Source organism: Papio anubis, chromosome 1 (genome assembly GCF_008728515.1).
Source record: "Papio anubis isolate 15944 chromosome 1, Panubis1.0, whole genome shotgun sequence".
Classification (NCBI taxonomy): Eukaryota; Metazoa; Chordata; class Mammalia; order Primates; family Cercopithecidae; genus Papio; species Papio anubis.
Genome location: NC_044976.1, coordinates 129757050 through 129782182, shown reverse-complemented (window position 1 = coordinate 129782182; position 25133 = coordinate 129757050). Strand labels below are relative to the sequence as shown.

General features: G+C 39.9%; 1 long non-coding RNA gene across 1 annotated transcript in view; it reads left to right on the top strand.

Moving 5' to 3' along the window:
* The window catches only part of LOC116270041, an 83441-nt gene extending 60517 nt beyond the window's left edge, over nt 1-22924 (top strand). The window contains exons 5-6 of the long non-coding RNA XR_004177927.1: nt 4804-6135; nt 19599-22924. This is a non-coding gene — a long non-coding RNA (uncharacterized LOC116270041). The remainder of the gene's footprint in view (nt 1-4803; nt 6136-19598) is intronic.
* Nucleotides 22925-25133: the final 2209 nt, after the last annotated feature.

Here is a 25133-nt window from a genome sequence, read left to right as displayed (position 1 = left end):
GGAAGGACAAAGGAAGAGGGGGTTAGGATACTGGCAAGTGGCTTTCAATGGAAGTCCACAGAGGTGAAGTTAGGTGGGCATGAAATTGAAGTCGGACAGAGGACTATTGGGTCGGTCCAAAGCAGTCAAAAGAGTGGGAGTAATTGAGTGAACTCGCTGTAACGATACTAGGCCATTTTCCAAGTATAGAATATTTAATTTTATTACTTTAAACACAAAAAATAACCTGGATTAGTGGTTGCAGTAAAGACCAAAAGAAGTTTAATGGATATAGAAAACTCAAAGAAAAGAGAAGACAGGATTCTGGACAGGCCACCCATGTAGACCCAGAGTCATGCAGAAAAATGGCAGAGCTCGGGGTGACTCTGTGTGTGTGTGTGTGTGTGTAGGCCTTGGCACATAAGATGACAATTTATAACAAAGTCATTATTTTATTGTGGGTTCATGATACATTTTTTATTATCACACTCCTATCACCATATCTGGCCACTATTTTATACTAGGCACTGTGCTGAGAGATGGCGAGGTTGCAATAAACAAGACATACGAAGTCCTGACTCTCCAGAGGAGTGTGTTCTAGTAGGAGAGACTGACAAAAAGAAAAGAAACAGAAACAAGTAAACAAAGTTGTTGTGGTTTGTAATGAGTTTGTTATGAAGGGAACAGATAAGAGATTGCAGCAGAGACTGATGGGCAGACTAACTTTGGTTAAGATGAAAAAGAAGCCACTTTCAGTTGGTGACATGAGAAGTAGGGAGATGAATACTCCAGGCAAAGGGCTGCTACAACAAAGTGCCACAGACCTGGTGGTTTATAAACAACAGAAATTTATTTCTCACAGTTCTGGAGTCTATGAGAAATCCAGCCTTGGGAAGTCCAAGGTCAAGGCAGATACAGTGTGTGGTGAGGGCCCACTTGCTGACTCATAGATGGCTGTGTCCTCATGTGGTGGAAACAAGAAACAAACTTCCTTGTCTCTCTTTCATAAGAGCACTTATGAAATCCCATTAGGGATCCCATTAAGGATCCCAACAGGGAATGGTTTTGCTGTGTCATAGATTACCATTTCTGATCAGCTTCACCAGTATTCTTTCTTGCATCCCAAAGTGATACTATCCATTTTAGATTGTATTTTCATTACTGATGATACCAGAGACTTTGCCTCCCAATGGCTCCACCCCATTGCATTGAGGTTAGGATTTCAACATAGGAATTTTGGGGGGACACAGACATTCTGACCATAACACTAGTCAGGGCTGACACTGATCTGTTACTTGACTCAAGATAGTGTGGAGTGGGAGCAGAGGTGACCCTAGGGGCCCCATGCACATTTGGGTTACATTAATTTTTTTGTTGTGAAATAAATTAGACATACCCTAGGGTATATGGAATGTATATGAACCATTTAGAAAGTATAATTACAATAATAAAATAAGCACTCAGAATCCTACCGGTCAGCTTAAAATGAGAACATCACCAGTTCTTTGAAGACTCTCCGGTGAACCTCATCAATTGCATTCTTTCTCAGTCCCTAGGGATGGGTAACCAATCATCCCCTGTCTTGTTTATAGTTTAATTTCACATATAGCTATCCCCAAATAATATATTACTTTGTTTTGCTTTTTAAACTTTATATAAGTGGAAACATATTCTTATATGAGTTGTTTTTGGCCCCTTTACCATTGTGTTTTGAGGTTTATCCATGTTCTTAAATATACAAGTTTATTTTCATTAATGTATAATGCTCCATGGTGTGAGTATAACACAATTTATTAATGCATTCTGACTTTGATGGACATACAGGCTTTTTTCCCCAGGTTTTTTGTCTATTATAAACAATGCTGTTGGAATAATTTCATATCTCCTAGAGCAAGCAATTTCAGATTATACAAGTGGGATTGGATTGCTGAGTCATAGTTTATATTCCTCTTCAGTTTCACCAGGGTATGCTTTCTTGCTTTCCAAAGTAATTCTATCAATTTTAGGTTACATGTTTATAACTGATAACACCAGAGACTTTGCAAACTGGAGGAAGAGATATTACCTGGTAGCTACCTATAGCAGTGGTCACAGTGCAGGAAATGGGTGGAGACTCCCAGGCCAGTGACAGTTTAGTCTTGACAGTTTCCTCTTTGTTTCCTTTCTTCCTTCCCTGACTCCCATTCTCAGAAAGGAAATAGCTCTCATCACACGAACGTGTTCTGAAGGCTTTTGAAAAGCTGAGAATGTCAGAAAACAAGAGATTCAAGTTAGAGGCAGAAATGAAAGAACATTCCTTTGCACACAGTTTTCGAGGGTCTAGAATGGCCATCAAGCAATAGATTGGAGTAGGCTGACTTGCAAATGTTTTGCTCAGAATTCCTGGCCCTAGAATGGAAGTGTTTTTTGTAGCCATGAATTCTTATAGTCACAGTAGGACTGACTGTAAGAACTGCATGCTTTCTAATCTCTTGTCCACAAAGGTCATGGGAATCTGGATGTAACCCTACCTGACATTCTGGTGCCTTGACACGCAGGCCAACCTTACCCTGCATTTCCTGGAGTAAGCACTTTCTACTTACACATCTTCCTCTCTCTGTCCTCTTTTCTCTAAAGGGTCAGCCATGAACCATTCACATTAGAAAAACAGCTTCTAATCCTCACAAAGTCCATGAAAAGTAGATATTGTTCCCACATTAGAAATGGGAAAACTAAGGCTCAGAGAAGTGAGTAACTTGCGCAAAATTTCATAGCTTCTAAGAAGCAGATTTCACAGTCAAAGCCACATCTGTCTAAATTCATCTGTTCTCTTTCTCTCTCTGGCTTTCCCTGGCCCTCTAATTCTTGGTATTGTCATTTATAACTATGTGGCTCTTAACAAGTGACTTACCCTGTCTCAGCTTTAGATTAAAATGTAACAGTTCACATAGGCACAATAAATGTTTATTAAAAAATGAAAATCACTATATGGACTTACATTCTAGTAGGGAGCAGTGGTGTGGGCCTGCAAGGGTCGTTCCCTTGATGGTATTACTGTTTTTATATTTATCTCCTAAATCTAAGCTCACAGCCTCTGGCTAAGCATGTGAATTTAGCTTGTTCTACAGCTGATATGTGCCCACTATTAGGTAGGTCTTTGCTCTAAAGCATGTTCCAGTGTATTGTTGCTTATCTGTTATTTTACTTTCATACTGTTTTGCCGACTGGGAGCATATTTCCTCTCATAATGGTCACGATTTTTAGTGGAGGCTTTCCCAGAATATGCTGTTACCAACTTACAACATACTCTGGCTCTGATACTTGTTTCAGAGAAGCAGTCAGGCTTGGCAGCACAACCAGCACGCCAATAGCCTGTTCCCTGGGGACACCGCTATCGCTGCCTCCCAGACACTTTACCTCTCCAGTTGCACCTCAGCCTGCTAACAGGGGAGTCAAAAGCAGAGAGGAGGCATCAATCGAATGTGGGAAAAATAACAAAATCAGTTTCTAGCTTGATGTGGGTTGGAAAGATCTGTTGCCGCCACCTAAGATGCACCTGGAAGATAAATTATTCAGACTTTTCTCCTGCATAACCTTCTTGCTGCCTCCTATGTCATCACCATCTCACCTGCTTTCCTCCTGCTCTCCTGGGCTGGGGAGAGAAGTGTGCTGGTGGTTCTCCAATGGACCTCTGAAACATTGGGAAGGTCAAGGCTGTGATCTCAGGGGTTGTTCTCTGTAACCAAAAATACGTTACTCTCAAAACAGAAAATTGAAATAAAAGATTTTTAACTCTTCTAATAATTGTCATGCCACATGAAGAAAAATGTTAGAAGCCTTGTGTTTCAGTTCCTGTTTGCATCTGGCTGCCCTATAACACTGTGTCCTCTACTTTAGTAAATAAACTGGGGGGAGCATTCCAAAGAATAGTAAAGATTACAAAGGATGGGAATAGATGAGAGACCAGAGGTTTTACATAGTCTAGAACAGGGGCTAGGACACTTTTTCCATAAAGGACCAGAGAGCAATATTTTGGGTGTTCTGCGTTTTTCCGTCGCTGTCAAATATTACTATTTGTTTTTATTTACAATTCTTTGAGAATGTAAAAAGTAGTTTCAGCTTGGAGTCCATATCAAACTGCATTGCAGGCTGAATTTTGCTTGTAGTCTGCCAAGCAAACTCTAGAAGCTCATTCTCAGTTTTACTATGACAAAATATCATTTTAAAAAAAGAGAGATGTAATATGGCAAGTTTTGAGAGGAAGCAATGAGCAGAAATATTAGGAACATGCATTAATAATTAGGTAAGAATTTCTAGAAGACAGAAATGAAAGGGAGGACAGAGATTATGGGGGAGTAATTGAAAGGAGTTAGGGGTGTGAGAAAGAGACAGATATGGAATGAGAATGGAACAGAGTCTTGAGCAAAATAGAGAATCTGGGAAAATGGAGTAAATGAGGTAGATTTTCTCCTTAGCATACTTAGTGGCAAATATACCCCAGCCCTGCTGTGTAATAGAGTGAATTTGCATGGGTATTTGAGAAAAAAATCTACTCATATCTTGTTTATAACTACAGTCTTCTTTTGACTTTACATGGCAGGTCGTAGGCCTTTACTTGCTTTCCTGCTACCTTCCAACACTGTGGTTTAGCACTTGTTCAGTTAGCTGTTGTGATTTAAAAAGAATGGAAAGTGTGAAACACCGCTTGTTGCAGGTTGGCGAGGATTGGTGGGTGGGTGGAAAGGATGTACAGCAATAAATCTGGGCAGCTTTCTGTGGATTGTGAAGCAAATGCACTAATATCAGCCATCTAACTTTTGCCAAACTATGAATCTTTTTTCCCAGATACTTAACTATCAGAAAACACAGATGAAGAAAGAACATCTGAACACAGACTGAGGTAATAGAGAAAACAAGGAAATGAATCTCAGATATACGACGAAGTTGGAAAAGAGAATGACAGGATACTTTTAGCTTGAAGTAATTTGAAAGATACAGACTTCTAAATACCTTAGAAATATTGGATATCACAAGAAAGGGCCAACTTCCCTCAGAATTATGACAAAGCACTGAATTACGAGTTAAGGTCTCTTGGCTTCAGCCTTTAGCCTACTCCTTGTGGTCTTGTGACTTTAGGAAAGCAATTTAGATTATCCAAGTCTCAGTTTTCTCATCAGGGAAATGCAGAGAGTATTTTTTTTTATAATGGTGTTTTTATTCATATGTAAATATTAAAGGGTTTGTCAGCTATAAATAACTACGATAATGACAGAGATTTTATTAGTTTTAGTGTTTCATTTGTGGGTTGACTTTACTCCTGCATAATGGGAGCCTTGAGTGACTTGAGGGGTTTCCAAAGGATTCTCTGCCTGTCATATTTCTCCTGAATTAGACCATGATGAAATGAATAAATCATTTTCACGGAGACCAAAGTTTTTATAGCCTCAGCTTAATTGATTTAGGAACATTAAGATGCAAATGTTATCAAAGACAGGGCTCAACACAACTGTGGACATCTAAACTCTTGACTAACCAGTCACCTAGCAATGTCTGGAGAGAATGGGTCAGAATTGCCACTAAATAGGGTAGCCCAAAGAACTTGGGGTCACCATGAAAATAGTAAATGCCTATCAAGAGAACACCTGAGAGGAGCAAGGCATAAAGAAGAGAGGAAAGGCCTTCTGCAGGTGACTTCACAATTTTGTCTCAGGCTGGTTTGTTCTGCCAAGAACTGAGGACTTTGATAGATGGCGGCCTTTGATCTTTGTTCCTTTGCATTCCTTCTCAGTGCCATTGTTTTTCTGAACAAATGGCTCCTAGGACTGTGTCCCGAGTAATCCTCCTAGAGCAATTGTGGTCTGGAGAGCTAACTTTACACCAGCAAGTCATGCTTCCCATCCAGGGGCCAGTGCTTTCAGACTTACTTGCTTCTAGTTGGGAATGGAAGCCAATGGCATGGGCATGGCTGTGACGCATCTTTTATAGGCCGGGGTGGTTAAAAAGCAGATGCTCTTTCTCCGCTCTCTTTTTCTTGTCAGCTTACTGGATATTGATGCCAGTGGCAATATTGGCACACAAATCTTGAAGATAGATGGCCAGAGAAATGATGGAAACTGTGTCTGAGTCACTGCTTGGAAGAGAGCCACCAAACCAGGAGCACTTACATCCGACTGGAATGTGAGCAAAACATTCTTGTTTTAGTGTTAAGCCATTGGGATTTTTGGTTGATATAGCAACTAGTGTCACTGAGATTAATGCAACTACTGATATTACTAAACTTTCTCCTGAGATGACTCTGTGTTCTGCAAATTGAGATCTCCTGGCCTTTTTTCTTGATCTGTACCCTTTACTCTTTACCTTCTTTCCCCAGATTCTTTCCGCTTTCTCTACAATCATATCTTCAAATGAATAATGAAATCAACAAAGAGCAAGAGAACAGAGGAGTGATGATTATTTCATTAATTTATTTTATTTTTCTGTTTGATTTGAGTGCATGGGAATAACCAAGAAGCTGGGTAGAAATCAAGGACAGATGTTTGGGGGCTTAAACTCCTGTGCTGGAAGTGGAAAAAGGTATAAACAGTAAAGGCTTTAAGTTTCAGTGACGTGATTTTAAATTGAGAGCCAAGAGAAAGGATACTTTCTCATCACATTGCATCCATAGGATCAGTTTCTTGTTTATTTCTGACTTTCCAATTGGCAGAGTGCCCTTGAAATGTCAGCTTTTCATTGGAGTGGAGCACCCTGCAGTCATTACCTGATCTATAACATTGGCACAGGACGCTCTGAGAGCGGTTTTTACCCGAAACTAAGCTGTGTGCTGGGAGCCTAGGTATAGATACTTAGATAGGAGAGAAAACTGAGAGTGCAGGTGTTGAAGGAGATCAAAATTACACACACAAAATAAGTAAAGAAAGAACCAAAAATTTAGAAAAACAATGCTTACAAAAGCACATCAAACTGGACTCTGAGATCTTATAATTTTCCCATTTATACTTGTATATAAATTGTATTCACAGATACACTCATAGTATGATCAAGTAGTGTTTGTACCTAAAACGATTGTCACAGTGTGTTATTTGAGCAGTAGTATTGGGTAAGATGATGGCTTCTAAATAAAAATTACTCTACAGTTACCTAGGGATTAAGTGGCTTAAATGGAATTGAAAACATGGTTTTTGAGGGCTCCCTCAATGCTTCCCATCGCCAGTTTATGCAGGCAATAGAGAACTCATTTGTCTTGAATAATTCTTTAGCTTTCCACAGCTGAATATCTTGCTCTTGGGGAAAGATCTTGCTATGATGTGCTGGATTCTGGCTGAGAATCTCTGGGTTTGAATCTTGGCTCTGCCACTTACAATCTTTAGGAGGTTGGTTAAGTTAAATATTTCTCTCTACCTCAGTTTCTTCACTGGTAAAATAGGAACAATCATAGGACTTACCGCATACATTTATCAAAGGGATTAAATGACCTAATAGAAGTAAATTATTGCAAGAGTAATTGCTAAATAAGAATCAGTTGTTGCTAGTGTTGTTTGTCTGTTGTGGGGTAAATGCATTTCCTTCTGTTTGAGCTTCTGTTTGACTGGAACACAGTTGATCATGCCTTCTGACTCCTTCAGCCTTCTCTAGAATGTATTTACAGCGCTGGATGTCCATAACCAGCCTTTCCTTCCAACAGTCACAGCTGGGCTCCAGCCTTTTCTGTGGAGCTGTAATTCCTTCTCCTTCTCCATTTCTCCATTGATTTTTATCTTCCTTGCAATTGAGTGCTTTCCCCTCAATGGCAGTTTTACACATGCTAATCCAATCTCCTAGATCTGGTTCAAGGGTTATAATAATGAAGGATTTTCATCAATTGGAATAAGAATACTTAGTGCTTAACATTTTTGACAGCCAGCTCTGTGGCCTGAGAGGACAGTTTAGGAGCAAAGACAGAACAATAGCTGTGATAATGACACAGGCAATCACAGAACGGCAAGAGAACAAGCTGCCCTAGGATGCTTGTGTAAGAAAAATTGCACGTCTTGTCTTCCTAATTAAAAGCTAAAAACTTGACTGAATTGCATATCTAATACATAACATGACTGTATAATAAAAAGAATTATATTCAGTGGATCTTTTACTATACAACTTTTGGTGGCACAATTTTTCAGGATGAAAAGTACTCAAGGAAATCTTAACCCAATAGTTTTAATTCTTGATATTATAATTTTGAAATTATTTTATGGATGTTCTAGAATAAAGCAAATAAATAAAGAGGTTAATAACATCAGGATCCAGTGTTTCCAATGTGTGAGAAAAGAAACAAATACAGAAACAAAGAAATTAGGAGGGGGAATAACTCTATAAAATCAAATCAAGTTGTAAATATTAGTATGAACATAAGATTGTGTATAACATAATGCTACACATAATCTATATAATGTTTATCATGTATTATATGCAATATAATTAATCTGTATAATGTATCTCTAATTTATCTGCATATATTCTATAAGTCTCTCTCTCTCTCTGTATGTGTGAGTTTGCACGTGTGGAGAAAAAGAAAGAGGGAGGGATAGGGAAACAGAGAAAGACAGAGAGTGGAACACACACACATACACACACACCCACACATAGGGTGGGGGAGAGAATGAAAATAAATGCTTTATCCACTCTGTCCAATGAAAGAACTTAGAAACCATTATGATCCAGTAGTATTGAGCACACCTGACATTCAGGTATTGTTTTCTAAAATACCATTCTCTAAAAAGAACTAGGGCTCCTTATAGAACTGGCTGATTCTAGGTTTCAGACAGGGAATATTTACAGTGATTTTAAGATCTCTTATTGTATCAGGGAGTTTCTAGAGAACAATTGGGGTCTTGACAAAAGGATACAGCTTGAAGGGGCTGTCACTGACTGAGTTTGGGACAATATGAGCATCAAAAAGTAATGTTTGTGATTGATCATATTAATAAAAATGTCCAAGTCCAAAATGACATTCAAAAAAAGGAAAAAGGGAAAGATAAAATGTAAGATTATTTGCCACAGTAGAGGTTATCAGTACACCAACTCCTTACTCTGAAAATTAGTAATTAAAAGGAAATAATTAAGCTGCTCCCTGTTTGTATTTGTCAGGATAGCTAGGTTATGCTGCAGTAACAACCAACCTCAAAATCTCAGTGGCTCAAAACTGAAGTGTATTTTTCACTTTCACTGAGTGTCTCTCCTGGGGTTACAAGCGTTCTGATTCATGTCATCCTCACTTAGGAAGGCGTCTCATGCTTTTACTCTTTGGCACTCAAACCATCCAGTAAAAGAAGAGCAGATCCTCAGGAGCCATTGCTTCTTTATTTGGAGTTCTGGTGTGAGAGATATGTAATGCCAAACGAGGGACTGGAGCAAAGCACACCAGAGCCACAGCTGGGCCTCAGCCAAATCACAGAGCTGTGAGCAAGAGATCTGTGTCATTATATGCAACTAAGATTCTGGATTGTTTGTTACCGATGCAAAAACTGATTAATACACCCGTTATGTATGCAGAAGGGGGGAAAAAAACCCCAAACACCAGAATATCGGTGAACAGCCCAAATAACAACTGTATTGCGTTTTAAAGGACGAGCTCTGTGAGCATTGCAGAAGATTCTCAGCAAATAAATGTAGAAGGAATAATACCAGTACAAGTCGCCATTTTGATATCCTGAAATAGTTGGTTCAGGAAAGAATTATCAATGAATTTTGGAACCGTTAGGTAAAAACTTTTTAGGAAATAGAATATTTGGATGACGCCTCATTACCACCCTACATATATTTGCTCTTTATAATGGGTGAAGTACCCTTTAAAATAAAACTGTCATCATGAAACTACGCCTCACTGATAGTGGACAGCTTGACATTGTGTGCCTCCTGAGGTAATGCATTATGAAGTAACAGCACTGCCTTTGAAGCACCCTTACCTCAAATGTTTTATCTGTGTGTGATCAAGACGTTTGTTCAGATTCCCAATACATAAGGAGTACAGGAGACACAGGTATGTGTTAAACAATGCTATGAGATACAACAAATCAGGAATGTGGTAATTTTATAAAGCTGTTGTTTGAGACTCTTTAACATGCCCTTGTCATGGGGATACAAAAGCACAGTCTGTGCTTTGTTTTATTCTGGTTTAAAATTAGCAAAAGATGTAAAACAACTAAATGCAGTGCATAAGCCTTGATTGGATTCTAGTTTGAAAAAGCTAACTACAGATGTGTTTGTTGTTCATTTTGGGAAATTTGAGTATGGCCTGGATGTTGGGGGATATCAGGTATTTTTGATAATGCTTCTGGGTATGATAAAGGTATTGAGGCTGTATAAGAGATTTTTCTTAGTTTAGGAGATGTATGCTGATGTAGTTAGTGGTTAAATATCATGATATCTAACCCGGTTTCACATGCTTCATTAATAAATGTATACGGGGACACATACAGGTAATTTTGCAGTTGAGGCAAAATGTTAACATTTATTGCACCTAAGTGATGGGTATATAATTTATCTTGTTCTGTCAGATTTAAATTTGAATTTTTTTGTAATAAAGCAGGAAACAAAATGAAACAAGACACTGCATGGGGAAGGGTGTGTGTGTTTGTGTGTGTGTGAGTGAGTGAAATTCAAAGCTGTGCCTAAAATGTCATCCTGATCTAGAAATCTAGTGAGGTAAACATGGCCTCACCTGTTTTCCTTTTCTTTTGTATTTTTAACCATTTTATCTTAAACGCTCTGAGCCTGAATGATTGCTCTTGAACTTCTATGTCCTTCATATTTTTTCCTTGTCCAAAGAATAATTCACTAATTTAGGAGAAAGAGTCAATAATTATACTTTACTTAACGCAGAGCCTCCTGGAAAAACCATATATTACTGGATAGCCTGGTGCTTCTCTGTTTTATAGAAAAATCTTGGATACAAAATTTATTTGTTATACTTGATATATTATTATTTTTCCTATCTTCCCACCTCTTCTGCCCTGTCGCGGGGGTGTTTTTCTTCCTTAAAGTTCATTTTACCTTTTCTCCAGAACACATGTTTTCTTAATACCTCTAGAATCCTAATCTGATCTTTTTTTAGCCTCATTCTGTGTGAACTTTTTGTTGACTCTTGGCCTTCAGCCTCTCTCTGTGTCTTTCTCTCTCCTGCGCACACAAATGCACCTGTCTCCTCCGTTTTTAAAATAACTTTTTTCTGCTATTACACAGCCTTGCAAGATGTTTTGCCCTATCTCTGTTCTTCCCTTGACAGCTAAATTTCTGCTAACTACAGTCTATACAAGCTATTGCCATTTTCTGGCCACTTACTCATTTTTCTCATTCATTTCTGAAACAACTCTCACTAAAATCACACAAAAAATAACTTGATAGTCAAATCCATTTTTTTTTTCTTCCATACTCAGGTATCTTTCTTTTTCTGCAACTTAAACAAAAATTCAGTACCTTTTCCTTCTTGATTTTTCTCCCTGTAGCATTCAGGGGACCTTAATACAATTTCAGAAGAATTCTAATGCCAAGTGACTTTATTATAATTTTTTTTTTTTTGGCAGGGTCTCCCTGTGTCACCCAGGCTGTAGTGCAGTAGCACGATCTTGGCTCTTTGAAACTTCCACCTCCTGGGTTCAAGTGATTCTTGTGCCTCAGCCTTCTGAGTAGCTAAGATCACAAGCATATGCCATCATGCCTGTCTAATTTTTTTTGTAGAGACAGGGTTTTGCCATGGTGGCCAGGCTGGTCTCAAACTCCTGGCCTCAAGTGATTCGCCTTGGCCTCCCAAAGTGTTGGGATTACAGGCGTGAGCCATCATGCCTGTTCCCAAGTGACTTTAGAAGACTGGAGGTACACTGGCGTTTTCCAAGCAGGACTGGTCACTTTATTGAACCCTTTCCCACTAAACCCAAGGCCACAGTTGTTCTAATTAGCTCAAGCTGCTGCCTTCTCCCAGGCTCAGTTTTCCTCTTCCATTTGAAACCCTTTGTGCTCGTGTGTTTTCCCCTTATTTCCATTCTGTTGGCTTAATACCTCATGACTCCTCAGCATAGTCCCTCATACTGACCAGCTGTTTGGGGTGTTTCCTTTGCTTTGACTTGAGTTCTTTCCATTACACTGTCTCTTGTCCACTACTCTAAGCTGTGAACTCCCTTGAAATCTGGGACACAAAGGAAGAGCTCTTTGCTTTCATTTCTCTACACGTACAATAATCTTTGGCTGAACTCTCAAGCTAATAGGAGAAAAACTGTTCAGGCTAGTCAAAAAAAGGAAACAGAAAGCTAAGAATTTTAATGGGAGGAGCCTTAAAATCCTGTAACACTTGTGTCTTCTCTTTCCCAGGCATTAGCACACAGTTAAACAGTAAGAGCTAGTCAAGTTTCTAAGTGAAAATAGCTAGTAGCACTTCTTCCTGGCTAACTTTCAAAACTTCTTATCATGTCCCACCATTATTCAATAAAGAACTCTATCTGATACATGTTCCTACCCTATCAAAATACATTGTCATCCCTGAAGCTCTGACTTAAGGACTAGGCTGCTGTGGAAGGAGATTCCAGTGAGGTAAGTCCTGCGGGAAGTTTTCTAGTAAAAGGTCCGAGAACCAGTTTCTAATCAGAAAATTAGGATGAAATAGTAGTTATGGCTTTCTGTGATGGAAACAAGGGCTGGTATTGACTATATTCCAGAAAAGAAAAAGCTGTAGGTAGTCTGATTTTAAACCCTCAGTTAACTGAAAGTATAGAAGTCATCTTTTATTTCACTACAACTGAGACCTTAACAAAAGAAAGTAAATTTGGCTGCATCAGGAATTAAAATATATTGTTGAAGGGGTTGACCCAGATGAAGTCTAAAAGGAATTATAACTTTCTGGGTGTGTTGGTTTCCAGGTATCTTAATTGACATAAATTTATATTTAGAAGAGGTCTTTTGATTTCTGGCTGAAGGAGAGAGAAATGTAGGGCCTGGGGAGGAGTTCCTAAATAAAAGAGAACAATGATATGACAAAATACCTATCATGTAATATTAGGTTTGGGCCGGGCACAGTGGCTCACACCTGTAATCCCAGCACTTTAGGAGGCCGAGGTGGGTGGATCATGAGGTTAGGAGATCGAGGCCATCCTGGTTAACACAGTGAAACCCCATCTTTACGAAAAATACAAAAAATTAGCCAGGTGTGGTGGCGGGCACCTGTAGTCCCAGCTACTTGGGAGGCTGAGGCAGGAGAATGGCATGAACCCGGGAGGCAGAGCTTGCAGTGAGCTGAGATCGCGCCACTGCACTCCAGCCTGGGCGGCAGAGTGAGACTCCATCTCAAAAAAAATATATATATATACACACACACACACACACACAAATATGTATACATACATATATATACACATGTATATACACATATATATATTAGGTTTGAAACATCAGAGTATAGAACTGTATTCTGAAAACACTATTCTTACAGTTAAAAATATCTAGTAGATAAACTCTCATTCCATAAACCCCATATTCAAGAAATGTGACTTTGAACATTTTTATGTTACATATTTTAACTTCTATTTCCTGTAGTCCATTAGGTGTCAGAAAATTTATTTCTTTTCATTTAAGATTGGACCCCACTTTTCCCATAGCCATGGCTAAATTCCTAGGGTTTAGGGAACAAATTAGATTCATATGATAATTATTCTTTGAAATTTATTGTGACATCTTTTATAGACCTGTTGAGTATATAATAAATATGTATAAGTATTCCATCAGATCAAAGTTGTTAATTGTATTCTTTGACTCCTACATTTTTGCCTTTTTGGCTACTTGAATTATAACTTATTGAAATAAGAGTGTTGTAGTCCCCCACTCTCATGGTGGATTTGTCCATTTATTCCTTGAGGTCTCTCAATTTTTGTTTGTATCTGTTAAGTCTATTTAATGAGGTGCATGCAAGTTTAGAATTGTTATATTGCTTTGGTGACTAATGTTTAATCATTGCATAGAAATGCTGTCTTTAATGAAGCTATTTGTCTTAAAGTCTTCTTTGATTATTATTAATATAGCTATACTAGCTGTGTTTTGGTTAGTATTTGGCTGATGTATCTTTTCTCATTCCTTTGTTTTCAATCCTTCAGTATTTTCATGCTTTAGGAATGTCTTTTGTAAATAGCGTAGGAACTGGAGTGTGTCTTATTCCAGTCTGACATTGTGTTTTAACTGGCAAGTTTAAATTTATACATATCAGGGTAATTGATATATTTAGATTTGGTGTTACCATCTTGTTTATTTATTTATGTATTTATTTTATTTTTTGAGTCAGAGTCTTGCTCTGTCGCCCAGGCTGGAGTGCAGTGGGGCAATCTTGGCTCACTGCACCCTCCGCCTCCTAGGTTCAAGTGCTTCTTGAGCCTCAAACTCCCAAGTGGCTGGGTTTACAGGCGCCCACCAGCATGCCTGGCTAATACATATATAAATATAAATATAAATAAATAAATAAATATATATATATATATATTTTTTTTTTTAGAGACAGAGTTTCAACATATTGGCCGGGCCTCAAACTCCTGGCCTCAAGCGATCCACCCGCCTCGGCCTTGGCCTCCCAAAGTGAGGCACTGCACCTGGCCCCATCTTATTTATTTTATATTATCCTTCTTTTTCTATGTTTGCTTTCATCTAAAAAAAATCTTTTTTTAAGGCCAATCTTTATATATACTTTCTTTGATTTTTGTTTCATAAGTCCTGTCATAAACTCTGTGGGGACAAGTCATTTTCTTAAAGTACAAGTAAATTGCTTACAGATGTAGTTTTTTCGTGTAACTGTTCAGGAGCAAGTTCTCTTTCTCTCTTGTTAATTGAGGTGAAACCCACGTAATATAAAAGGAACCATTTTAAAGTGAGCAATTCTGTGGCATTTAGTACATTCACAATGTTGTGCAACCACCACCTAACTAGTTTTAAGTAACAACAACGTCTATTTTGCTTTCCTTTGTAATGCTTTTTAATAAACCCTGCTCCAGGTTATATTAGCCTTCTTGAACAAGGCTATACATACCCAGAACCTTCCAAAGAAGATGTGGACTGTCCTTGGCCTAATTCCTATTCACTTTGCTATTAGAATAACTGTTGGTCTAATTTGAGGTCAAAGAACAGATTTCTTTACCCAATCCTATCTGTTCTTGCTGTGGTTGTTTTTGTGAGCTGGTATTTAACTAGGGTGGTTTTGTCTAATGAAGATGATTCTTATCCTACTTACTGTTCGTTGTAGATGCTAAACACTAAATTAGAAGAAAGCCATCCCCAATAAGCATTGTTATTAGAGCTCTACCTGCCTTTACCCTCACCTATAGCACATTAGTGCAAGTATGTAAATTCCCTAAATGGTAAATGGAATGTGATGTTGCAAGGGTCCCATACTCTCACCCTACCCCAAACCCTTCTCTGATGTGCTCTAGACATTCTAACTTCTGAACCTATGTACAAAAGAGAGGACTGTGAACATATGATACTTTAGCCACTAAAAAAATTAATATGTGTGCAGTGAAGGGTTTGATCTCAGTTGTCTGCTTGGTGCAGATACCATTTCTGTAATCTAGAGGGGCAGGAAATAGAGAAGGAACACATATTTTTCTAACTGATTTTAGTCAAGCAGACTTTGGGTAGCATAGTTTATTAAAGGTACTGATTGTTCTTATCAAGTCATTTCCATCAGCTTCTCACACTCTGGCAATAGGTTGGCTGATGGTCTAAGATTTTTTTTCTTTGAAATCTGCTTAATTTTTTTAATGGCATTTTGAGGTCCATAGACCGTGGTATACCAATGGCACAGCTAGAGGGTCTAAAGGAAATAGGGTTTGGGCCTCTTGTACCTAGTGGTGCTTCTAATATAAAAAATCAGTCTGACTATGGTCAGATAACCTGCACACCCAAAAGTTTGATGATAGCACAGATATTTTTTCTCAAAATGAGATGCCATAGGATGGCTCCTAAGGGAGGTTTTATGTGGACCATGGTCTTGGTCTTCTCTGAGAATAATAGTCTCCAATCTCATCCGGGTTGCCGTGAATGCAATTAATTCATTCCTTTTTTAAGGCTGAGTAGTATTCCACTGTATATATATATACTACAGTTTCTTCATCCACTCATTGGTTGATGGGCATTTGGGTTGGTTCCACGTTTTTGCAATTGCAAATTGTGCTGCTATAAACATGCGTGTGCAAGTATCTTTTTCATGTAATGACTTCTTTTCTTCTGGGTAGATACCCAGTAGTGGGATTGCTGAATCAAGTGGTAGTTCTACTTTTAGTTCTTTAAGGAATCTCCATGCTGTTTTCCATAGTGGTTGTACTAGTTTACATTCCCACCAGCAGTGTAGAAGTGTTCCCTGTTCACTGCTTCCATGCCAGCGTCTACTTTTTTTTTTTTTTTTTTTTTTTTTTTGATTATGGCCATTCTTTCAGGAGTAAGGTGATGTCACATTGTGGTTTTGATTTGCATTTCCCTGATCATTAGTGATGTTGAGCATTTTTTCATGTTTGTTGGCCATTTGTATATTTTCTTTTGAGAATTGTCGATTCATATCCTTATCCCACTTTTTGATGGAATTTTTTTTTCTTGTTGACTTGTTTGAGTTGATTGTAGATTCTGGATATTAGTACTTTGTCAGTTGTATAGATTGTGAAGATTATTTTCCCACTCTGTGGGTTGTCTATTTACTCTGCTGACTGTTCCTTTTGCTGTGCAAAAGTCCTTTAGTTTAATTAAATCCCACCTATTGATCTTTGTTTTTATTGCATTTGCTTTTGGGTTCTTAATCATGAAATTCTTGCCTAAAGCAATGTCTAGAAGGGTTTTTTCCAATGTTATCTTCTAGAATTTTTATAGTTTCAGGTCTTAGATTTCAGTCCTTAATCCATCTTGAGTTGATTTTTGTATAAGGTGAGAGATGAGGATCCAGTTTCATTGTTCCTGCATGTAGCTAGCCAATTAGCCCAGTACCATTTGTTGAATAGGGTGTCTTTTCCCCACTTTATGTTTTTGTTTGCTTTGTTGAAGATCAGTTGACTGTAAGTATTTGGGTTTATTTCTGGGTTCTCTATTCTGTTCCATTGGTCTATGTGCCTATTTTTATACCAGTAGAGTATGCTGTATTGGTGTGCTGTTTTGGTGACTATGGCCTTATAGTATAGTTTGAAATCAGATAACATGATGCCTTCAGATTTGTTCTTTTTGCTTAGTCTTGCTTTGGCTATGTGAGCTATTTTTTGGTCCCATATGAATTTTAGAATTGTTTTTTCTAATTCTGTGAAGGATGGTGGTGGTATCTTGATGGGAATTGCATTGAATTTGTAGATTGCTTTTGGCAGTATGGTCATTTTCATAATATTAATTCTACCCATCCCTGAGCATGGGATGTGTTTCCATTTGTGAGTGTCATCTGTGGTTTCTTTCAGCAGTGTTTTGTAGTTTTCCTTGTAGAGGTCTTTCACCTCCTTGGTTAGGTATATTCCCAAGTATTTTATTTTATTTTATTTTATTTTATTTTGCAGCTATTGTAAAGGGGGTTGCATTTTTGATTTGATTCTCAGCTTGGTCACTGTTGATATATAGAAAAGCTACCGATTTGTGTGCATTAATTTTGTATCCAGAAACTTTGCTGAATTATTTCATCAGTTCTAGGAGCTTTCTGGAGGAGTCTTTAGGGTTTTCTAGTTAAATTTTGATATTGCCACAAACAGCAACTGTTTGACTTCCTGTTTTCTGATTTGGATGTGCTTTATTTCTTTTTCTTGTCTGATTGCTCTGACTAGGACTTCCAGTACTGTGTTGAAGAGGAGTGGTGAAAGTGGGCATCCTTGTCTTGTTCCAGTTCTCAGAGGGAATACTTTCAACTTTTCCCCATTCAGTATTGTGTGGGCTGTGGGTTTGTCATAGATGGCTTTTATTATATTGAGGTATGTCCATCGTAGGCCAATTTGCTAAGTTTTAATTATAAAGGGATGCTGGATTTTGTTGAATGCTTTTTCCACATCTATTGAGATGATCATGTGATTTTTGTTTTTGATCACATTTCTTGACTTGCATATGATAAACCATCCCTCCATCCCTCCATCCTGGTGTGAAACCCACTTGATCATGGTGGACTACTTTTTTGATATGTTGTTGGATTTGGTTAGCTAGTATTTTGTTAAGGATTTTAGGATATGTGTTCACTGGGGATATTAGGTCTGTAGTTTTCTTTTTTTGTTGTGTCCTTTCCTGGTTTTGGCATTAGAGTGATACTGGCTTCATAGAATGAATTAGGGAGGGTTCCCTCTTTCTCTGTAATGTGGAATAGTGTCAGTAGGATTGGTCCCAATTCTTCTTTGAATGTCTGGTAGAATTTTACTGTGAATCTGTGTGGTCCTGAACTTTTTTTGTTGGTAATTTTAAAATTACCACTTCAATCTCGCTGGTTGTTATTGGTCTGTTCAGGGTATCTAATTGTTCCTGATTTAAGCTAGGAGAGTTACATCTTTCCAGAAATTTATCCATCTCTTCTAGGCTTTCCAGTTTATACACATAAAGGTGTTCATAGTAGCCTTGAATGATCTTTCATATTTCTGTGGTATCAGTTGTAATATCTCCCATTTCATTTCTTATTGAGCTTATTTGGATTTTCTTCTTTTCTTGGTTAATCTTGCTAATGGTCTATCAATTTTATTTATCTTTTCAAAGAACCAGCCTTTTGTTTCATTTATATTTCGTATTTTTTTGTTTCAATTCCATTTAGTCATGGGTATGCTCCTGTCCTAGAGTTTTCACAAGAGTTTTTTCCTCTTTCTGCAACATTCTTCCCCAAGTGGCTGCATAATCAACTCCTTCAGGTCTTTGCTTAAATAGTACCTTCTCAAGGAGACATAGCTGACTACCCAACTGAAATCACACCATCCACTCCCCTTGCAGTCCTGCTCCATTTTTCTTATCCTGCTTTAGTAATTCTTATTTCAGTAACATGCTATATCTCACACACACACACACACACACACACACACACACACACACACACGTGTACATCTGTTGATTTAAAGAGTAAAAGAATAAATGAAAACCTACCTAAACTGTGGCTCATTTCCTCAAAGACTTATCAGGTCACTGAAGCTCTAAAGAGACAAGATGTTAATAGATGATGGTGAGTTACTAGTTTATCCCTAAATTGGATGTCTTTTGCATTTTTGTTTCCCAGAGGATTACTGGAACTTTCTACAGCATAGGATTTGACTACTTTGCCACAGACCAGTTTAGAGAAAGTTTGGAAGACTGGCAGGTCTTCGTGATCTCTGGAAATTATAGAAACATCTATATGTTTTGTCCAGGAAGAAAGCTAACCCTGCAGTAGTCATTCTAAAAGTAAAAGGTATTGGCATTGGCACAGTACTATGTAGTTTACAGAGCTCTCTCTACCCTGCCATCTTATTTAATCCTCATAATAGCACTTCCTATTATCTCTACCTAATTGATGAGGAAACAGAGTCCAGAGAAACTAAGGACTTTCTGAAAGGTATAAGGCTAGTTGTGGCAGAGAGCCTTCACACTTGTGATTCAGTGCCACATTTTTACTAATATCACGTTCTACATTTTATCAGGACAACCTTTCATTAGTTGTGCCTTTTGGGATTTTGTAGGAAAGTATGCAGGTGACAGAGAATGTTCTGATCCACAGCCCGTGAGGGGATGTCAGTGGTGTCCTAGTGTGCAGCTGCATGTCCTGGGAGCAAGGCCTCAGGCATTTTCCACCCAGATCTGAATGGATATTTTCTACAAGGCTTTCAGAAGAAAGAGAAAAATTTTTTCTTTCTCACATTTCACAGTCCTTTTCTGGTTTCTTGCTGTTCCCACAAACATGATAGCTATAAGCATAATAATAGGTAACATATATGGAGCACACCATGTGACATGAACTATTTATGAATTACACACTTACATGTGATAGCAGTGGAAGCCTGTCTAGAACAGCCACTGTGAAGATGCTGGCTATTGTGGGGGATGCGTGGCTGGACCTGTGCGCTCAACAGAGCTTGTGGGAGCCAGGAACAGGTGGGAGCCCTGCCTGCCTCTGAATTGGTAGAGTGGAAGACCTGTGCTCCCTGGGCATGGCTGCAGCCACCCAGCTGCAGCTCTGGACCCAGCATTGCTGTGCTTTTGGGGGTTTGGAAGCCTCCCTTTCCCCTGCAGTCTCAGAAGTGCCTGCTCTCACTCCCTGGACTCTCCCTGCACCTAGCACCTGCTCCAATGTGGAACAAAGTTGTAGCTGAGCCCAGGCACTGTCGTGACCTTGCCATGAACAGCCTGGGTGCTTGTGGACAACATGATTGATGGAGACAGAAGGAAGACAGGCTCCCAGTCAGAAAGGGGTAGGTCCCCAGTGAAGCCCCACCTTCAAACCAAGGATGCCCCAAAGTGTGGGGGCCAGGCTGTCAGTCTTGGGTGGAGTCTGCAGCCTGGAGTGAGAACTTACGGTGTTTTTTCCAGGCCCACCTATGACCACCCATGGACCAATAGCCACACACTTTCTCTCTTCTGAGCACATAAAAACCACAGACTCAGCTAGACTCACACAGACATCGGGATTACTAGCTGCGGAAGGAGCTACCCACTTCAGGTCTCCTCAACTCATCAGGACAATGTGCCTGCAGATAGGAACTACTCACTCCGGGTCTACTGTCTGCTGAGAGTGGGACACTCATCGGGACGACTTGCTTGTATATAGGAGCTACCCACTTTGGGTCTCCCAAAAGATGTTCCATCACTCAGTAAAGCTCCTCTCCACCTTGCTCACCCTCCAGTTGTCCACTTACTTCATTCTTCCTGGACATGGGGCAAGAACTCAGGACCACTGAATGGTAGGACTGAAATAGCTGTAACACAAACAGGGCAGAAACATGGCCCCCGCTCACCATGTTGCAGGCTATGAGAAAGAAGAGCTGTGGCCCAGACCGAGGGGCTCCATGGACGAGGGCTATAACACCCTCTTTGGAGGTCTGTGGTTTCTGGCATCTGCAAGCTTTTGGATGCTACTGCATTCCCCCTGTCCAGGCACCAGTGCTTGCGACAGAAACTGCTTGCAGTACTACTGGTCCAGCTGTAGCCTCACATGGAGCCAGTGCCTATGCTGGCGCCTGAAGCTGCCTGCCCTGCCGCAGCAGCTGGACTGCCTGGCTGTGTGCAGTGGCTGGACCCCACACTTGCTTGCTCACACACCTCTTGCTGCTTTGTGCCTGGCTGACCTTTGGCAGGCATGGGATCTGGGCTGGTAGTGCAGGCCAAGCACAGCCTGCCAGGCTGAGTAGGTGGAATGAGCCCAGCAGACCCCAGCAAAACTCAGGCAAAGGTGCCACAGGCCACTGGGGTTTCTGGCTGGTGAAACAACCCCTGAAACATCCTGTGACACATATAATTCACTTATATTTCACACCAGCTCTATGTCATAGGTACTATCATTGGCCCACTTTTCATAAAAGGCCCAGAAAACACATTTGAGCACATCTCCTAGCTAGAAAGTGGTAGAAATGAAATTTGAACCCATGTATTCCATGCTCCAGAAAAGCATTGTCCAATAAAAATATAATGCAAGCACATGTGTGATTTAAAATTTTCCAGTAGCTACCTCAAAAAAGTAAAAAGAGACAAATGAAGTCAATTTAATATGCCTGATTAAGCCCAATATATCCAAAATATTATCACTTCAACATGTAATCACTATAAAAATCACTAGTAAGACATTTTACATTTTTTGTATTAAGTCTTTGAAGTCTGGTGTGTATTTTAATCTTACAGCACATCTCAATTTGAATGATAAATTTTAATCAGAAATATTTCGTTAGTATTTAGATTTCATAGAATTTAGTTGGAAATGAAGGTTTACATATTTAATTTATTTCAGTCATACTTATTTTCAGTAACTGAATTGAATATGAGTTTTAAATTGAAACTAAATAGAATATAAAATTCAGTTCCTCAGTTGCACATTTAGGATGTTTGAGAGCTATGTGTGGCTTATGGCTGCTGCTGTGGGCAGTGTGGGTTCGGAGTCCATGCCTGCAGCCATGATGCCAGATTGCTTCATTATCAGGGGAGAAGCCCTCTTGTCACCGTGGCTCTGCCCCCAGTTCCCCTACCCTGGGATAGTCTCTTTCCATCTTCTTCTCATGAGCTTTTCAGATCTTCTGACATTTAGCCCCTAATATTGGCATCCTTATATTCAGCATTAGTTTTCAAATACCCCAGTTTACAGAGACCATACCACCTACTTGGGGAAAGTGAAACTTTATATATATATAAAAAAAAGTGTAGGTTTTTCCTGTTATTTCTGCTTACTAGATCAGAAAATTTGGGATGACCCATCCTAGGGGAAAATAATAGCCAGACAGATTTATGCCAAACCCCATTACTTAATGAAGTTCCAAAATAGCTCCTGCAATTACTTTTTAAATCTCCTTACATCCTCCTTTGGCTGGCATGGGCGAATTTGGGAGAGAAAAGTGATTTTTCAGAAACAGAAAGGAGGAAACTCCCCCTAGAATTTCCTTTCCTATTGCAGATTTGTTATTCAGGAAGGGTATGGAAGTGAAAGTGAGAAGAAAGGAGAGGTGTGCAAGGCAGTGGAAAAAGAGAAGACTCAGGAGTGAGTGTATCTGTCTTGTATTCTAGTCAATGGTAAGCGCCACCTTAAAAATAAGGAAAATGATTATTTCAGTCACCTTGCTCATGTATGTCAGGCCTAGATCCAAAAGCAATGGGTTGAGGACTATGAAAATCTTCCTCCACCTACCCTTGTTCTAATTCCTGTCTTGGTGAGGTGGAAAGAGGAGATGGGTGTCTCTCCAGATTGACCTAGAGCAGGTTTTGCTGCTGTGACTGACTGTCTTTCTGAGATGAACACTAAGCTGAGGAATACTGTGAACCCACACTAACATAGTAGATGCAAAAAAAAAAAAAAAAAAAAAAAAAAGTGGGAATTGTGAAAACTATGATGTATTATCCTGTTCTCACACTGCTATGAAGAAATATCCAAGATTGGGTAATTTATAAAGGAAAGAGGTTTAATTTACTCACAGTTCTGCATGGCTGGGGAAGCCTCAGAAAACTTATAATCATGGTGGATTCATTTCTTCACAGGGTGTCAGGAGACAGAATGAGCACCAGCAGGGAAAATGCCGGAAGAGTATAAAACTATCAGATCTCATGAGAATTCACTCACCATCATGAGAACAGCATAGGGGAAACCCACTCCCATGATCCAATTATCTCCCACTGGGTGCCTCCCACGACATGTGGGAATTATTACAATTTAAGGTGAGATTTGGGTGGGGACCCAGAGGCAAACTATAACTTCCCACCCCTGGCCCCTCCCAAATCTCATATCCTCACATTTCAAAACATAATCATGCCCTTCCAACAGTCCCCCAAAGTCTTTTCAGCATTAACCCAAAAGTCCAAGTCCAAAGTCTCATCTGAGACAAGGCAAGTCCCTTCTCCCTATGAGCCTGTAAAACCAAAAGCAAGTTAGTTACTTCTTAGATTCAATGGGGGTATAGGTATTGAGTAAATACACTCATTCCAAATGGGAGAAATTGGCCAAAAAGAAGCGACTACAGGCCCTATGCAAGGCCAAAATCCAGTGGGGCAGTCAAATCTTAAAGCCCCCAAATGAGCTCCTTTGACTCCGTGTCTCACATTCAGGGCATGATGATGCAAGAGGTGGGCTCCCATGGCTTTGGGCAGCTCTGCCCCTGTGACTTTGCAGGGTACAGCTCCCCTCCTGGGTGTTTTCACGGGCTGGTGTTGAGTGCTGCTTTTCCAGGCACTTGCGGCAAGCTGTTTGTGGATCTACTTCCTGGGAACTAGAGGACAGTGGCCCTCTTCTCACAGCTCCACTAGACAGTGCCCCAGTGGGGACTCTGTGTAGGGGCTCCTATTTCATATTTCCCTTCCACACTGCCCTAGCAGAGGTTCTCCATGAGGGCTTTGCCCCTGCAGCACACCTCTGCCTGGACATGCAGGCATTTCCATACATCCTCTGAAATCTAGGCAGAAGTTCCCAAACCTCAATTCTTGTCTTCTGCGTAACTGCAGGCCCAACACCACGTGGAAGGCTTGGAGCTTGCACCCTCTGAAGCACTGGATTGAGCTGTACATTGGCCCATTTTAGCCACAGCAGGATTTGAAGCAGCTGGGATGCAGTGCATTGTTTCCCAAGGCTGCATAGAGCAGGGGGCACCTGGTCCCAGACCAGGAAGTGATTTTTCCCTCCTAGGCCACCGAGCCCCACCATGGGAGGGGCTGCTGTGTAGGTCTCTGACGTGCCCTGGAGACATTTTCCCCATTTACTTGGTGATTAACATTTGCCTTCTCATTACTTATGCAAATTTCTGCAGCTGGCATGATTTTCTCCCCAGGAAATGGGTTTTTCTTTTCCACTACATTGTCAGGCTGCAAATTTTCCAAGCTTTTATGATCTGCTCCCTCTTGAACACATTGCCACTTAGAAATTGCTTCCACTAGATACCCTAAATCATCTCTCTTAAGTTCAAAGTTCCACAGATCTCTAGGGCAGGGGCAAAATGCTGCCAGTTTCTTTGCTGAAGCATAGCAAGAGTGATGTTTGCTCCAGCTCCCAAGAAGTTATTCATCTCCATCTGAGACTGCCTCAGTCTGAATTTCATTGTCCATATCACTATCAGCATTTTGGTCAAAACCGTTCAACAAGTCTCTAGCAAGTTTCAAACTTTTTCACATCTTCTTGTCTTCTGAGCCCTCCAAACTGTTCTAACCTCTGTCTGTTACCCAGTTCCAAAGTCGCTTCTACATTTTCGGGTGTCTTTACAGCAGTGCCCCACTATCCCAGTACCAATTGACCGTATTAGTTCATTCTCACGCTGCTATGAAGAAATACTTGAGACTAGATAATTTATAAAGAAAAGAGGTTTAATTGACTCACAGTTCTGCATGGCTAGGGAGGCCTCAGGGAATTTACAATCTAGGCAGAAGGCACCCCTTCTCAGGGCAGCAGGAGAGAGAGTGAGTGCCAGAAAGGGAAATACCAGACACATAAAACCATCAGATCTCATGAGAACCCACTCACTATCATGGGAACAGCATGGAGAAACCGCCCCGCAACGCCCAGTTACCTCCTACCAGGTCCCTCCTACAACACGTGG